The sequence below is a fragment of the Sitophilus oryzae genome, unplaced genomic scaffold, assembly GCF_002938485.1.
Source record: "Sitophilus oryzae breed Bouriz unplaced genomic scaffold, Soryzae_2.0 scaffold_1432_pilon_pilon, whole genome shotgun sequence".
NCBI lineage: Eukaryota > Metazoa > Arthropoda > Insecta > Coleoptera > Curculionidae > Sitophilus > Sitophilus oryzae.
The window spans coordinates 626,944-645,144 of NW_022146096.1; the positions used below are offsets into that span (position 1 = coordinate 626,944).

At 32.5% G+C, this 18,201-nt stretch overlaps 1 protein-coding gene across 1 annotated transcript in view; it reads right to left on the minus strand.

The window, feature by feature from the left end:
* The window catches only part of LOC115876365, a 323,773-nt gene that overhangs the window by 259,508 nt on the left and 46,064 nt on the right, over positions 1-18,201 (minus strand). The window lies entirely within an intron of this gene.

An 18,201-nucleotide genomic window follows, 5' to 3' on the forward strand; every position in this document is an offset into this window, starting at 1 on the left:
GGGTAATAAAAGCTCAACAAGTCAGCGAAAACCGCATCTTGATATCTTTTTTCAAACCAAAGTTGTTAGCAAAATTACAATAAATACGAAAATACAAACCCTTAATTACCTTACTTTTCTAACACTGTATCACTAGCCCTCTTGATTATGAACATTCTACTAAAAAATAATATAGAAAAGATTATTTTATTCAAAATATCGACAATGAACCAAAAAACCATAATACTAGGTGTATATCTAATAATTAAGATACCAATGACGGTGGATAAGAAACGACCTTAGAGAATTCATGGTAGGCTTTGGAAAAAAGTTGCTTTTAAACGGATAGTTTAAACATCAATCTTTTGATTGGTTTTCTAAAATTGCCTTTCTTCAACAGAGAAAAAACGCTGCTAAGACTATCAAAATGTTGATCTAATAACACTTTGACGTTTATACTATTACGTGAAAAGCAACTTTTTTCCAAAGCCTACCACGACTTCACTGAGGCGTCGTTTCTTATTAACTGTCATTGATATCTTAATTAGTAGATATTAATTCATCTGGTATTATGGTATTCTGGTATATTGTCGATTTTAGAGTAATCTAATCATTTCTATCTTATTTTTTGTCAAAATGTTCATAATCAAGAGGGCTAGTAATATCGTGTTAGAAAAATAAGGTAATTAAGTGCTTATATTTTCGTATTTATTATAATTCTGGTAATAACTTTGGGTTGAAAAAAGATATCAAGATTCGTTTTTTGCTGACTTGTTAAGCTTTTATTACTCTTTACTATCAGCTATAATGACATATACTATCGCATTTAATTTTTTTGAAAAAACGCGCAATGTTTGTTAAATTGTAAGACAACGCCCCCTAGTGTCTACGTTCAAAAGCTTATAATTTTTGGTTATATGGTACAATATAGAGTAAGAAACGTTCTTTTAAACGAGCCCTCGCTTGTTGGAGTCCGATCATCCAGTCCGGAGTTATTAAAATTTAAATAAAAACAGATCTAACCGTCCCCCACCACTTTATTTTGGCAGATAGGGGAAAATGGTTCTAACAAAACATATTCAAAATTTACTTAAGATTATGAAGCTATTACTTATAGTATACCTTATCTAGGCAAAATTGTGTAAAAATTCCATTTTCTTAATTTTTGTTGCAGTTGCGCCCCCTAGCGGTTGTTCTACAAACTTTAAAATAATTTCCAGCAATTTCTCATAGTCTCATTAGTAATAAATATTTTTTTCCGCAGGCCCTACGGCTAATACTTTCCGAGATACAGGCGAGAGCTATTCTTAGTGGGACACCCGGTACGTACTTATAAAACTTTTTAAAGAACTCCTTGAAATAAACCAAATTTCTCCCTTGAATTATAGTTTCTACTAACTACTGTTTGAAGATAAAATAAAAATATTACCAAATTAATCAAAAAAAATGATTCTTTACCCTGGTGAAACAAAAAACATTGAAATTCTAAAGCCCCATATCCACTATTCGTCGATGCGGTTCGACGATGCGATTCGTCAATGTGTCAATTTGATGCGGAATGTCGGTTTTGGGGCAAACCATCAAAAGAAATATCACGAACACAATGGACGAATTTCTAAATGAACTAACAAATCGTACCGACGAACCGCATCGACGCATCGCATCAACGAACGGTATCATACTCGCAGAGAGTCACCAAATCGACGAATCAGCGTATAGTGAGTATGAGAAGGAGCATATCAAAAATCCTAGGTACACTGCGATGGGCCTCAAATATGGCCGACTTAAATTCCGGTTTATCAGTGCCGTTCTAATTTTATTTAAAAAATGTAAAACTATGATGTAGGGTAGACGTGGGGTAGACTCAATAATTTGTTGTTTTATTTTACGTTGTGAATAAATTTTGGTAGTTATTAAAATTAAGTTATAATAAGTATTTATTAACACAAACATCTGATACGCTACTGAAGCAGGTAAGTCAAATTAACGTATCAAAATTCTTTGACATCTGATCTTTGACAAGTAGTAAATAAAAGCTAAAATGCAAGAAAAATATATAATTTAGTTAATTTAAGTGAATTTCATAAATGATCGGTTTACTACACGTATGTATATTATATAGTCACTTTCACTAGCGAAAAGTTGTTCCATTATTTCACTCAATTTTTGCCGAGATCTACCGCACGCTACACAACCAACTATTTTAGAGTCTTTTTCGATAAATCGCGATAGTGTCACTGTTAATTTAAGTTCTGCCACAATTTCCATCTAGATTTACTACCTTTATACATCTATCAGTAGTAGAATAAATAATAAATAACATAAAATAAGCTCCGTAAAGACTGACAAATCCACAAAATTTCAAATTCAATTCGAATGTGTCAAACAGAACTGTCAAGGATCCCCCCTAGAGTGCTTTTTCCGCCCCCCATGCATGAATACATGGATAGCATTATGCTCCTTCCTTAGTCTTCTTATTCAAAGGAGGCTTGAGAACGAACAATATCCCCATTTTGCACTAAAACATCAGCCACATTATAACCAGAAATATTATTTGAACTAACACAAAAGCACTTTTATATTAGAATATATAGCTAGCAAATTATATATTGACATATCACAACCCTGTATTAATTATACAGATAATATTAATAATATAATGTTACCCGTTTTAATAAACTAATTTTGTAGAGATTTGAATAAATCGGAGCACTCATTCTCAACACACGCGTGAGACAAAAAAGAAAAGAAACGAACTGAAAAATATGAAATGTTTGTCTTTTCACTTTGCACTATTCGTCCCTGGAAGTGTACGAAAATCTGTTGTAAAAACAATGACATTTAACTGGTTGTATTACCTCGTTGTATTTCACTCGTTGTGGGATACAGGAAAAAGGCCCCATTCACTTATAGCTCTTCTATATCTAATTTCTGTTAAATTTCATTAGAAATAAACTGTGCGATAAAGGCTAATTGTAAGGTTACATTTATCTGTCAAGATAGTGTCAATATTACTATATTCAGGTAAACCTTCAACCTATAGTATTGAAAATATAACTGCGGGTACACAACAATAGGACAAAGTAAAAATGTATGTATGATATAAGTTATCGAATATATTGCAAAGACTGAAATATGAAATCTACAGGGTGTTTCAAAAAACATGCGCCATCTCTCGTGAGGATATTCCTCACGTAAAAATAAGATTTATTTTTCATATCAACATAGGTCCGATTCTGCTTTGTTTCCTAGCTACAGGGTGTTAAAATCTTAATATTTCTTCGACTTATTATAATTTTCTTCCAAGTACTTTTTGCGTTTTGAATGAATTTTTGAGGGTAAAAGTTATTATAAATACGACATATTTTAAAGCTAAATAAGTGTCGCCATATTCACCAGGGACGTGCATATGGGTTATCACTGGAATATTTTTCTAAAAAATGGAAACACCCTTTTCTATAGGAGATAGACAAAAACTAATATCGGTGTCTGGAGCTCAATTTTCATCAAAAACATGATGGTGAAAACCCCACATCAATATCTGCTACCGTTTCGGAGTTACGAGGTGTTTTTCAAAAATGTGCATTTTTAACAAATCGCTGTAACTTTTTTGCTATGGAAAATTTTGTATTTCTATGAAAACATTTCCAAAGCACCTTTTTACGTAGAATTTAATGGTTTAAGTATATTTTTTTTAAATTAATAATTTAAGAGTTATCAACAGAAAAATTGATTTTTTATTTGGGACACCCTCTGTATTTTTAATTAACTGAACAGAATTTAAAATTACCTTTCCAAAAATATAGCACACATATTTTGTTATAATCCCCTCGAAATACAGAATTTTTAAAAGTTCACCACTTTTAACTAGTAAGCTTTGGACCCCTTATTGATGATATGCCCTTAATGGAACTCGAAAACATATTTTTTCAGCAAGACGACGCACCGCATCAGAACGCTGAAGTTATCAGCAAATTTTTGCAGCCAATTTCATGAATAATTGAATAGCTAACCAAGATCCCAGCCGTTGGCAGTCGAGGCCGCCTGTCTTAGTGCCCATGGATCTAGACAAGAATTAGAAATAGTTAGCAGTTATGAGAGGGTATCTTTCAACCCTACTGAGTTAATGAATTGCACGAAAAATGTTCAAAAACTGCCCCGTCTGTCCATAACAGAAGACGGTCGATATGTCGAACACCTGTAGCAAAATCTCATGTCTTGGTTTGCTATTTATTTTTATTGTTATTAGATATAGTTTAAATATGTTGTATGTGTGATGTTGGTTAAATATATTTTAAACTGTTACAAAATTCTGCATCTCTCATAGCAAATATTATGTTCGTTTTAATTGATGCTCACAGCTAGAATTCTTTTGCATTACAACCGGTGTCGTTTAAAGCCTACTTATTTAAAGCGGGCGAATATTTATATACTCTATATCTCGAAGAGGAATCGAGCAAAATATCAAATGTGTTATATTTTTGGAAAGGTAATTTTAAATTATTTTCAATAAATTAAAAATATACAGGGTGTCCCATATAAAAAATCAAATTTTCTGTTGATAATTCTTAAATTATTAATTTAAAAAAATATATACTTAAACCATTAAATTCTACGTAAAAAGGTGCTTTGGAAATGTTTTCATAAAAATACAAAATTTTCCATAGTACAAAAGTTACAGCGATTTGTTAAAAATGCATATTTTTGAAAAACACCCCGTAACTCCGAAACGGTAACAGATATCGATATGCGGTTTTCACCATCATGTTTTTGACAAAAGTTGGGCTCCAGACACCGATATTAGTTTTTGTCTATCTCCTATAGAAAAGGGTGTTTCCATTTTAAAAGCGCCGAATTTGACCCACCCTGTACAGCTTGCTAAAATAGAACTAAAAGTAACAAAAATATAACACTTTAATTTTGACCAAAAATATCTCCGTTGCATTTTCTTTGCATCTGAGTAGTATATTAGTTATATTAATAAGAAAAATGTAACGATTTATACACTACCGTTTTCCTACCTTTGTTTTAGAATGTGCTAAATTACTGCTAATCGTTAGGTCCAAGTGCTTCATAAACATTTCTCGCAACATATCGACGTAAAAATAAAATTGTTACAGGACGTAAACACGCACTTTAAAGAACTATTAAAATAACTCGGTACGAAAGCAATGCCGGTACTAAAACGAATCCGTTGAAAAAATAGCGGCATAAATAAATATTGCAACTTTAAATTTGCTCGATAAGGAAAATAGAACATTTTAAAGCCAGTTGTGTAGTCTAAGCAATAAGTGTCTTAAACTATCGTCATTATTCAATGTAATAATAATTTTACTCGGTTTGTGTAGCCTTGATGATTTACTCAAAATTATGATGGCTGGTTTGTTTCTCAAACGCGCCTTGTTCTTGTTTCTAAAAATGATGTCTGTATTAGATGAAAAATGTACATTCTTTATTAATGTTTTAAATAAATAAATAAATAAATAATGACTTTTATTGTATAAAGAGTAATATTACAAATATACAATATTACACAATAATTGGTAGGAGTTTGGCGTTAGCCACTCTTCCACTCCACCATAAAATAAAAGTAAATGATTCTGCACTTAGAATTCGAATTATTAAAAAAATTCAAAAGAATAATTATAATAAAGAATATATTTTTTTTAAACAGCTGATCATTTAAACGATTTTAAATTAATTTAATTAGTAGACAATAATTTATTATTTTTAATTAGCAAACAAACGATTTTTTATCTCAAATTTAAATCTTGAAAATGGTGAATCTAGTATATCTAGTATTGGGTTTAACAATAAAGGTGCCTTATAGGAAAAACTACATTTAAATTTTGAACGCGGGACTGTAAAAGTATTTAATCTAATATCTCTACTATGGATTTCTGATCTTTTTATAAGTAAATTGTATAAATATGGAGGAACTTTGTATGTATAGACTTTATATAATAACATAATATAAAGGTATTGAAAACGTAAAGAGAGTCTAGGCTCATTCAATTTAATTAGGTGAGGAGTTTAATGGCAAATCAAATGTATTAAAGAGAAAAAAGTTGGGTGGGTATGGGTGGGTACATTTCTTCTGAGCGGTATTGCCAGATTTTGCATCAAAATTTCAAACCGCATAAGTAGACGTTTCAAAAAAATGTCGCATCTAGGGTTGGATCTGGATTTTCGACAATTAGTTACTCATTTTACTACAATTGTAATAGATTACATTTAGCTTAGATATATTATCTTCATTTCTGTAGTATACATGAAGATTTTTAACATAGTTTATTTTATTCTAATTTCTTTAAGACTACGATAATATACTGGTCGGCAAGAGAAAATCTTGGGTCGTTTATTTTAGTCATCATTTACCTACATGTCTAGAAGTGAATCGCTATGGCAATCTTGTAAGTCGGGGAGAGAAAATTATTATCTATCCACTTAATCCGGAGCTCAACTTCATACGCTTGGGAAAATTCTTGCTCTTTTCTCTTTGTTCATTTATACAATCACAGAGTCTATAGACTCTGTGCACTACAATCGGCACCCAAAGCCGTGTGTACATTATCTAAAAAATATGCTGTATTACGTAGTAAATAGTGCAAATTCTATTGTCGACCATTCTAAACAGTATTAAATAATAATGGAGTGAGCCAGTGTGAAGTGAGACATTAAATGATTGATCTTTTTGTTAAATTACGTGGTATAACTTAACACAATGATGAATCGTTTAATGTTTCATATGCACCTCCATAATTATTTAATCTGTAATCATACTGATTACAGCGTTCGACAACAGAATTTGCGCTTTTAGTACGTTTTGTAATTAATAGATTATCTGTCTTATTATGCAACTAGGGATGTACGTGTCTACGTAATAGAGCATCAGCATCTCTCTCAATATATCGTATTGTACTGAACACGTTGACACACGAGAATCAGCAGCCAAAGCCGTGTGTACGCTTCATTAAATAAACTAACCAAAAAAATATGCTCACTTACTTAGTTACGTATATCCTCAGTTACATAATAGGACCGATAATCAATTAATTACATAATGTTGTAAATATCAAAATTCTATTGTCGACCGATCCGGATTAAGTGGATAGGTAATAAACTTCTCATTTTTCTCCCGTATTTTATAGTCTTTTCTCTTTCAGTATATCGTATTGTACTGAACACACGTTGACTGTATTCTTCATACACACGACAATCGGTATCCAAAGCCGTACGTTGTACGTTTTATTAAATAAATTGACCTTTTTGTTTATTTATTTGTTCGTTTATGCTTTATTTAATGATTGATTTTATTTTGTTAAGTTATACCACCAAGTGTCATAAACTAGTACAAAATTAAAAAAGTTAATTTTAAGTAAAGTTCTTTGAAATATATCTATATTACTATTATGAATGAGAACTCTTATCGATTTTTAATTTGGAATTATATTAATTGCCATGTGTCATGTTTCTATTATTATTGTCAATTTTCTGCGGATAGCTGATAAATTAATCTATTGTCATTTCAATTTGATTATAATATGATGTTCAAATACCATTTTGTTATTCATAAAAACGGCCTTTTTATTACTTCTCTGCCATACTGATCCATCAATAAATATTTCTTACGTGTTTGAACAGAGCAGACGAGCAAAAATTAATAATTTTAGGTTCCTTTATATTTGCTCATCCCTGATTCCATCCAAATATGGCCGCTGATTAGAAGCGGCAGGTAGACGTTCGCTTTCGGTCATAGGCGTACTTAAAACTAAAATTTCTTATCCTCGTATTCAGAATTACAAATAGCAATAAAAAGGATAAAGATAAGTAAAACTTTATACTGATAAGTTTGCTATACTGGCTCTATACTGATAACTAACTCTATACTGATAAGTTGCAATATTAAAAAAATTGGTAGTAGGAAATATTTCATAATATTATGACATGATAATGTTATAATGTAATACTATAAAGTAAAGTAAAAGATTTGAAGTTAACGTCTCCTTTTTGCTGCCAGGGCTAATCTGGGCAAGTGTCTGAATCTGAGCAAGTGTCTAAGTCGACTCTTACTCACGAGATATCCGATCTCATCCGGCCTCGAACCGGCGTGAATGAGCAGTGTATGTCAATAGATTTTACACGTTTGCCTTTATTGGACAACAGCACGATACAGAGTTTCGAACTGGTCACCCGTCCATCCACTAGTATCGCCTTACGTCGCTTAACTTCGATGTTCTAATGGGAACCGGTCTTTCGACGTAGCTGGACCGTTGGTTGCCCGTAATACTATAGCTACAACCAAACCAAACCAAAACACTAGTTATACCACCCCGCATAAATTCAGTATTATTATAAATAAGTAATTTATTTCACACCCCCCAAAGGGTAGCACTATTAGAATCATAAATACGATGCCACCTAACAGTTTTATAATGTTTATAATGTTAATTTTAAAGGTCGTTTTACATAAAAATTGTTTATCTGTTTTTATTTATGATACAAAACCCGCTTGATCATAAAACTTTTTGATCATGTCGATGAGTTTTTTTATATTGAGTATGTATGGGGCTTAAGAAGCAGCGTGGTGAAGGCGTTGTTCCACTGTTCCCATTTTAAACATTGTCAGCTGTCATAAAAAGATTCTTATTAAAATTCTAATAAATTAAATTTTACAGAATTCATAAGCAAAACTTTTAAACTTAAATTGGCTGTAATACTAAATCTAAATGGAAATAAAATATTAGTACGCCTATGACTCAAGAGTTTCGTTTGGTTTGGTGGCGACACGTGGGGAAGAGAAATGCATGGCTTCCAAATTTTATAGAGGCGGGGTGAAACCAATCAGCTAAGACAAATCAAGTGGTGGGAAAGAATATGGCCATAGATGCCAGGTCTAGGAAATATTCTCTAACATTAAGGTTTCTATCGAGGAAATACATTTTTAGAAAGCATATTTTTGGACACAATTTAGTGTGTATTTAATTTGTTTTCTCAAACTTGGCATTTCTAAAAGTATCATCAGATAAATATTTTAAAAGAATATTTTTTGTTGGTAGATTGACAGTGCCAGGCTTCAGGAAATTTTCAAAACTTCATATGGCAACACTGATAGTATCGAAGTCGTAGAACGGTAGACATACTTTGACACATTTATCAAATCAGTCGGATTTGAAAGGGGTTGGGTGTACATCATTCTACAATATATTTACGATTTTGAAGGTTATCCATACATCTCGAGACGTTTAATCTTTTAACAATAAAAATAATTAAACGTCCGGTTGTATCTATACTGCTCATGTTTTTGTTGCTGTTTCAGCATAAGTTAAAACAAGCATTAAAAAAATGACTAAAAATCAACTTTAAAAAAGGACAATTAGCAAAATAATTATAAAAAATTAAATCAAAGGTTCAAAAATACCTCCCTGTTGTGCTTCGCAATAGCCAAGACGGTTATAAAACTCTGACCTAACTTTAGCTAACATAACAGCGGGGATATTTTCTAACGACTGAACGATTTTTAATCGCAGCTCGTAATATTCATGGGTCGTTCATGGGTATGGCCATAAATGGAATTTTTTACATATCCCCACAGAAAGAAGTCATTGGGCGATAAATCAGGAGAACGTGGTGGCTAATTAATTGTGCCTTGTGTGGAAATTAGCCGATTGGGAAATGTGGTTTGAAGGAACAGATTTACGTTCCGCACGTTATGCGCAGGACAGCCATCCTGCTGAAACCACACTTCCTCAAAATTGATTGGCAAATTTCGAACTGCTGGAACAATTTGGTTTTGTAGCATATCCAAATATTTGGCAGCTGTTAACATACCATCAATAAAAAAAGGCCCAATAATATGATTTTGCAGTGCCATACTAAGGTGCTTATTTTCTCGAGACCAATAACGTACTATCCAAGGATTGTGGTAGCCGTAAGGGAAACGGGCTTTCATCTGAGAATAATATATTTTCCAAAAATAAATTATTCCGATCGGCTCTTTCTCTTACAGCCTTGCAAAACTCCAGACGTCTGTTACAATCTGCGGGAAAAATTTCTTGCGTAGTCTGATTTTGTAGGACTTATATCCATGCCTTTTTAAAACTCTGCGCACCGTTCGAGCATTGCAACCAACTTGTTCGGCTATATTTCGGCTTGAACAAGGTTCGCTTGTTTCGACAGCGGCACAAATATTAATTTCCTTGTCGGGAATTACCTTCTCTGCGCCTTCCTTATTGTCACAATTTCTGCACGCCGCAATGCAGCCTGTTTGCTCAAATTTATGAACAATGTTGCGTACAGTTGTGGCATAAGGCACAGGGCGATCTTGAAAGGTGAACACATAACGCCCAATGACCTCTTCCACACTTGAGGAAATGTAAAACCATTTAACGATATGCACCTTCTCTTCGGTCGTATAAATAGCCATTTTTGAAACACTTAACGTACACACCGAAACAGCTAGGCGAAAAGAATGATGCAAAAATAGTTTGGATCTCAGGTGATCTATTTCCTTTCCCCACCTTTTCATCTACATAAAGGTGCGTATTCACTATCCGAACGAACGAATGCTACTATCCAACGAGCGAACGTCCAGTCTTGTTCGCGCGGTTCTATAATTCTCATTCGTTTGCGAACGTCTTTGATATACCGAATGGAAACAGATGAGGGAGCGAACCGAATGGCGAACGGCCGCATGCATTCGGTTTGCTGTCCAAATATACCGAATTTCATTCCTTTGTTCTTTCGGATAGTGAATACGAACCTTAACATAAAGCACCGCCCCTCTCAATGCGTTCTCCCACCATGCTTATGCTTTACCTTGCCCACACCCGCAAAACCGGCAACACTGTATCGGTCGCACCGGCTTCTCGCCGGCCCCTTTTGATGCTGTCTCTCTGTCTGTCAACCGGTCATTTATATTATTCTCTGTCTTACACGTTAAAATCCTATACACAGTAATCAAATGACCAGGTCGGTATAACAACATAATATAAAGGTATTGAAAACGTAAAGAGAGTCTAGGCTCATTCAATTTAATTAGGTGAGGAGTTACGTGCTCTCTATATTGTAGATCACAAACAAATCTCACCGATGCATTTTGTAATCTCTGTATTTTTGTTTGGTTGTAGTTTGTCAAAAAACTGTAATAAATCTGACTACAATAGTCCAAATGTGGATATATCAGCGCCTTTACTAGGTGAAGTTTTGTCGCTTCATCCAACAAAAGTTTCAGATTATACATGCTTTTCAATTTAAACATAGCTTGTTTGTATACTTTATTACAGTGATGTTCGAAAGTCAGGCCGCTGTCTAGGTAAACTCCAAGGTTCTTGGCAACATCGACCCATTGGATCAGAGTACCACCAACAGATAAATCAAAATTGGAAACAATAACGTTTCTACTCCTCGCATTACCTACACAAAGTGCATGAGTTTTATTAGAATTTATTATTAGTCCATGGTTACTACACCATGTTTCGTAAGCAGCCAAATCGCGGTTCAAAATAGTAACAGAGTCCCCAGCATCTTCAATGGCAGTTTCCAGATATATCTGTACAGGGTGGGTCAAATTCGACGCTTTTAAATGGAAACACCCTTTTCTATAGGAGATAGACGAAAACTAATATCGGTGTCTGGAGCTCAATTTTCATCAAAAACATGATGGTGAAAACCGCACATCAATATCTGTTACCGTTTCGGAGTTACGGGGTGTTTTTCAAAAATGTGCATTTTTAACAAATCGCTGTAACTTTTTTGCTATGGCAAATTTTGTATTTCTATGAAAACATTCCCAAAGCACCTTTTTACGTCGAATTTAATGGTTTAAGTATAATTTTTTTAAAATTAATAATTTAAGAGTTATCAACAGGAAAATTGATTTTTTATTTGGGACACCCTCTATATTTTTAATTAACTGAAAAGAATTTAAAATTACCTTTCCAAAAATATCGCACACTTGATATTTTGTTATAATCCCCTTCGAAATACAGAATTTTTAAAAGTTCGCCACTTTTAACTAGTAGGCTTTGGACCCCTTATTGATGATATGCCCTTAATGGAACTCAAAAACATATTTTTCCAGCAAGACGACGCGACGCACCGCCTCTGAACGCTGAAGTTAGCAAATTTTTGCGGCCAATTTCAAGAATAATGAATAATTAAATAGTTAACCAAGATCCCAGCCGTTGGCCGTCGAGGCCGCCTGACTTAATGCCCATGGATCTAATCCTATGGATATATTTGCGGAAGAATAAAGGTTCCTTATTCTTCCGAATAATCTAGACAAGAATTAGAAATACTTAGCAGTTATGAGAGGGTATCTTTCACCCCCACTGAGTTAATGAATTTCGCGGGAAATGTTCAAAAACTGCCCCATCTGTCCATAATCCTAAGACCGTCAATATGTCGAACACCTGTAGCAAAATCTCATGTCTTGGTTTGCTATTTATTTTTATTGTTATTAGATATAGTTTAAATGTGTTGATGTAGGTTAAATATATTTTAAATTGTTATAAAATTCTCTCATAGCAAATATTATTTTCGTTTTAATTGATGCTCACAGCTAGAATTTTTTTGCATTACAGCCGGTGCCGTTTAAAGCCTATACTTATTTAAAGCGGGCGAATTTTTATATACTCTATATCTCGAAGAGGAATCGAGCAAAATATCAAGTGTGTTATATTTTTGGAAAGTAATTTTAAATTATTTTCAATAAGTAAAAATATACAGGGTGTCCCATATAAAAAATCAAATTTTCTCTTGATAATTCTTAAATTATTAATTTTAAAAAAATTATACTTATACTATTAAATTCTATGTAAAAAGGTGCTTTGGAAATGTTTTCATAAAAATACAAAATTTTCCATAGCAAAGAAGTTACAGGGATTTGTTAATAGTGCATATTTTTGAAAAACATCCCGTAACTCCGAAACGGTAACAGATATCGATATGCGGTTTTCACCATCATGTTTTAGACAAAAATTGAGCTCCAGACACCGATATTAGTTTTTGTCTATCTCCTATAGAAAAGGGTGTTTCCATTTAAAAGCGTCGAATTTGACCCACCCTGTACATCGTCAGCGTACATATGCATTTGACACTTATGAATGGCTGATGGCAAATCAAATGTGTATAATAAAAATAAGAGTGGGCCCAAGATGCTACCCTGGGGCACTCCATTCGTTGTCACGCTAAAGTTGGATAATTCTAAACTATTCAGCTTTACTCGTTGTGTTTTATCATTTAGGTAATCTTCAAACCAAGACAATGCAGCAGTATCACATCCGATGAATCGAAGCTTAGCTAAAAGCAATTGAAAGTTAACCAAATCGAATGCCTTACTCTGATCCAAGAGAACTAACATTGTACACTTAGAACCATCCATGGCGCGAGAAAGATCATCTACAATCTTAAGCAAAGCTGTAGATGCCCCATGTTTAGCACGAAATCCAGATTGGACCATTGGAAGAATATTGTTAGCCTCTATTAAAAACTCTAAAATTTGTTTATAAATTATCTTTTCGAATAATTTCGATATAGCCGGTAATATACTGATAGGTCGCAAATCACCAAAAGAACCGGGCGTCAATACCTTAGATATAGGGAGAATATTAGCTGATTTCCATGCACAAGGAAATTTACCAGATATGATTGAGCTGTTGAATATATTTTTGATAAATCTTTAAGCTTCATTCAGAACCTCGAAATTAGTGGGATAAATTAGTGGTTCACTTACACTTTATACATTTTAGTTTACGATCATTCACAATGTATAAAAAATTGGTCAAGTGCGAGTCGGACTCGCGCAGGAAGGGTTCCGTACCATTCATTATCTATAGAACATTAGACACTATATTATTATGAACTTTTTTTCCGATTTAGCTGAAATTTTGAATGCGCGTATAAGTAATTTAAAAAAAATGAAGAAACACATTACTAAAAATTGTATTAATCAATAATAAATATGTAAAAAGTAAAAGTAAATATGTAAAAATATGTAAAAATTAAAAAAAACGTTTAAAAAAAAGTCGCCTTTCGCCTTGACTAGGATTCGAACCTGCCTTACTACAGCTCCAACGTCATAGCAGCGTAAAGTCCTAACGCTTTAAACCACGCGGCCACCGAGGACTTGAAAGATTCTATGTAAAATTCTTACTTAAAAGATAATGTTTAATGAAAGTACTTTTTTATTTATAAACATTTATTTAATTCTGTTTTTAGTATTTGTTCTTATAGCGGCAACATAGATACATTATCTGTAAAAATTTCAACTGTCTATAGCTATAACCGTTCATAAGATAGACCTTTGTGACAGAAGGACGGACAGCGAAGTCTTAGTAATAGGGTTCCCGTTTTTACCCTTTGGGAACCCTAAAAAATTGATTTGTTGAAAACTTTTTGGACAGCCTCGTATAACCTTAGCTATAGGTACTATATTTATAAACATGTAGGTATGTGTACATGTATATGTAACACCTGAACAATGAATAGGATTAGCAAATGTTGGAAGACAAATTTTTGAAAATTATATACAGTCCTTTAGAACTAATCGGCCACCTGATCTTTATTGAATCACCATGTATATTTTTGAAGTAGGTGTCAAGGTAATAATTAATATTCACGGTTGCATCAAAGCTCGTCATCCTATACATAGGATGACATATCAAATGAGCTGCAATTTATTGTAAACCTACGACTTTTACTTAAAAAAATATCTTGTAGCACCGCAACATAAAAAAGTCAATCAGAGAAAAAAATTAATTTTAAGAACTATTCTATAATTGTATATAATAAGTATATAAATATCAACTACCTAGGTAATGTGGAGTGCATATTCTCATTCATTTAATAAATTATTTAAAATGTTATTTAAGAAAGAGTATAAATATTAATTACTTCCTAGTTCTAAAACTGTATCATTTTCTTATGGCGAGACTTGGACCATGGCAAATTAATAAAATTATGTTGATCTTATCAAGGAGGCCGAAATCGACAAAATATGAAGAGACAGCTTTTAATCGGCATTAAACTGCTTACACTGTATAGCTAACAAAGAAAAAAAAATCAGTGGCGTACATGCTTTTTCTGGAAAAATAATCCAGTGATAACCCATATGCACGTCCCTGGTGAATATGTCGACCCTTTTTTAGCTTTAAAATATGTCGCATTTATAGTAACTTTTACCCACAAAATTTCATTCGAAACGCTAAAAGTACTTGGAAGAAAATTATAATAAATCGAAAGCTTATTAAAGCTTTAACACCCTGTAGCTACGAAAGAAAGCAGAATCGGGCCTATGTTGATATGAAAAATATATCTTATTTTATGTGAGGAATCTCCCTACGAGAGATGGCAAATGTTTTTTGAAACACCCTGTATATCCATTCGAACAGTTATTCCGGAAACTTCGGCAGCATATTCTGCAGATAAAAATAAGTAAAAAAGTTCGTATAAATTTATGTCCTAAAATTTTGGATATACATGGTGTAGAAGTTTCAATTTTATTTCGATTTTTTTCAAATAATTTATGAAGTAACTTCAATATTTCGATGAAAATAGATGTCTGGGAGTTTGTTGACATGACAAATTCGATTTTAATGTCAATATGACTCCTATTTGTAGGGAGCGCCACCTACATGTGTTTTAACTGTTTTGAAGAGTAGTTACGTCCGTACCAGAGAAATAGAAGGGATAGAGAATGAGCGTCAACATGCGCAGAAGGTCTAATCAAGTTGGGCGCCATATTCCAGGTCTTCCTGTCATTTTGTATATAGGTGGTAATCTATAAGTAATCAATTTGCTGCTTTCAACCATACGGGGGCAATTTAAATTTAGTGAAATTCTATCATTTATTATGGTTATTAACATTAATATGATTTATTTAATTATCAGTTTCAAAACTGCGTACAATATTGGTATATAATACACTAAATATACGAATATTCTGACAAAAGACGCTACGGACAGATGACCTTTTCGTCGTTAAACACTCGAAATGATATTAAATAAGTATTTACAATATTTCATGTTTACTTGTACTGAATTACGCGTTTCAATTTAAAATTTTTGCAAATTTGGTAAAAATTGTTCTAAACACCTTTTTGTTCAAGTTGTATATTCATAAAAAACATTTAAAATCATAATTATTTTTGATGATTACCTACCTTGTATTTTTAATGTAAACCTAGAAAAAATATGTTTTTGTTTTATTTTTTTATTCAATGTTCAAATTGTGTTTAAAAACTGTTACATAATATGTCCTCTGACAAATATTTTCATATATACATACATCATTGATTTTATTATGGGTATTATTATTAGTATTTATCCTGGTTTTTGTCGACAATAAAAACTCAATCTTGTAATAGAACATCAATTTTATGAGCTCGTAAAATTATTTTGATACAAATTCAATTTGTCAAAATTCAAGTCATTAATATATTGATAAACAACCCAAATTATTCCTAAATATTTTATTATAAAAAAACTGTTACCGGTAAGTTTGTAAAACACATTATGGTTTGTCGTAATACTAGAAAAAATCATTTATTTTTGTACAAAAAGTATGTCGATCCTTATTTGTCCATAACAAAATTCTGTATGTACAACATACATATACCTAATTTATTATTAAGAAAATTAGATTATATAATCTCAGAATTTTAAGAAATTTTTTTTAAGATAAAATTTCTTCTTGAACTGTATTATTGTCAACTTTGGCCTGTATTATATCTATTTAAAAACATGGGATTTGACAATTCCCTTACTAAAATACATTTTGGAGTTTACCAATCATTCACATGTATAAAAAACCTTGGTCAAGTAAATCCTGACTCGCGCAGGAAGGCCATTCAAATGCCATTCATTATCTATAGATTTTTCCGATTTAGCTGAAATTTTGAATTTGCGTATAAATCCTTTCTCAAAATTGAAAGGCCATTGCTAAAATGCTTTTGAACTTCATTATAGATTTTACAAGAATAAAAGTGTAATATTGAAACAAAGTAACATTGTAAGCCTCATGACTAATAGTCTCACTTTTAACACTCTTTAAATATCATCTCGTTAACAATTATGAATATTATATGATTTTTCTCAGTGATTTGTGGCACAGATACAAATTAATATATGCCCCATAACAGTTTTTAAATAAGAAACTTCTGCTTACAGATTTAATTTTCTTATTGGCATAATACCCTTTCTTCCTATATAAATCTTGCCATTTTTTCAGTCCAATGTTCCTTGTTTTTACAGTTGTAGGAATACTAAAAATGTTGACTAAAGAACTTGATACTATGTTTGAAAAAGCCTTCATACCTGTAACTGTGCATAAATCTAATTAACTGAATTCTCCTCCTCTTGACACTCTGAACACTGCTGCTGCTAATGTTAGAAATATTTAGCACAAAACTACAACTACCTACAACAAACTTTACAATATTTTTCCAAATAATCTTCTTGTCAAGTAAGGACCAATCTTATTTGACATATTTCTAGTACACTTGAACTTGTGCCTTCATGGACACTATAAGAGTGCACTATTTTACAGAAGCAAGAACATTGATTCCAAATATCTTCTTCCTCCACACGTAATAAAAACATCCTCTTGAAATGGCCACATCATACACTTATTTTTGACCATTTCCAATTACAATCACGATCTTTACAAATCGTCTTTAGGAAAACTAAAAATAAACAGTTTTGGATCATCTGTAAACACGATTATGTTGTATACACATGAAAACTAATCATTTTTCCCGGCGTATTAGCTTTCTTAGAATGACTATGACATTATACAATAAGCCTTTTTGAATTAGTGTTTAGAATAATTGAGACTCTGATTGAGATAATAATAAATTTTAACTGGATAACAACTTGAACGAAAAAAAAAAAAAAACAAACAGATGTCAATTAAAGAGGGGAAGTAACAGCGAGACCTGGAAGATGTCTGCCATCTTGCCGTCGACAAAAATTTGGATGCGCACTCGTCGAAGCTCATTCTCCCACTTCCATATCTCTGGTCCGTACCTACCTGTATAAAACTGCTGAGTAAAAAACATACATTTCCGAGACTTTTACGTAAAAAATGTCTCTTGGTAAAAATCGCTACAAGCAACCGTTCTCAAGATATTTAGAATGGAAATAATCAATACATGTCATTATTGACAAAAAATAAACACGTTGAGAGTGGATAGTTATTTGACTGAAATAATAAATTTGGGA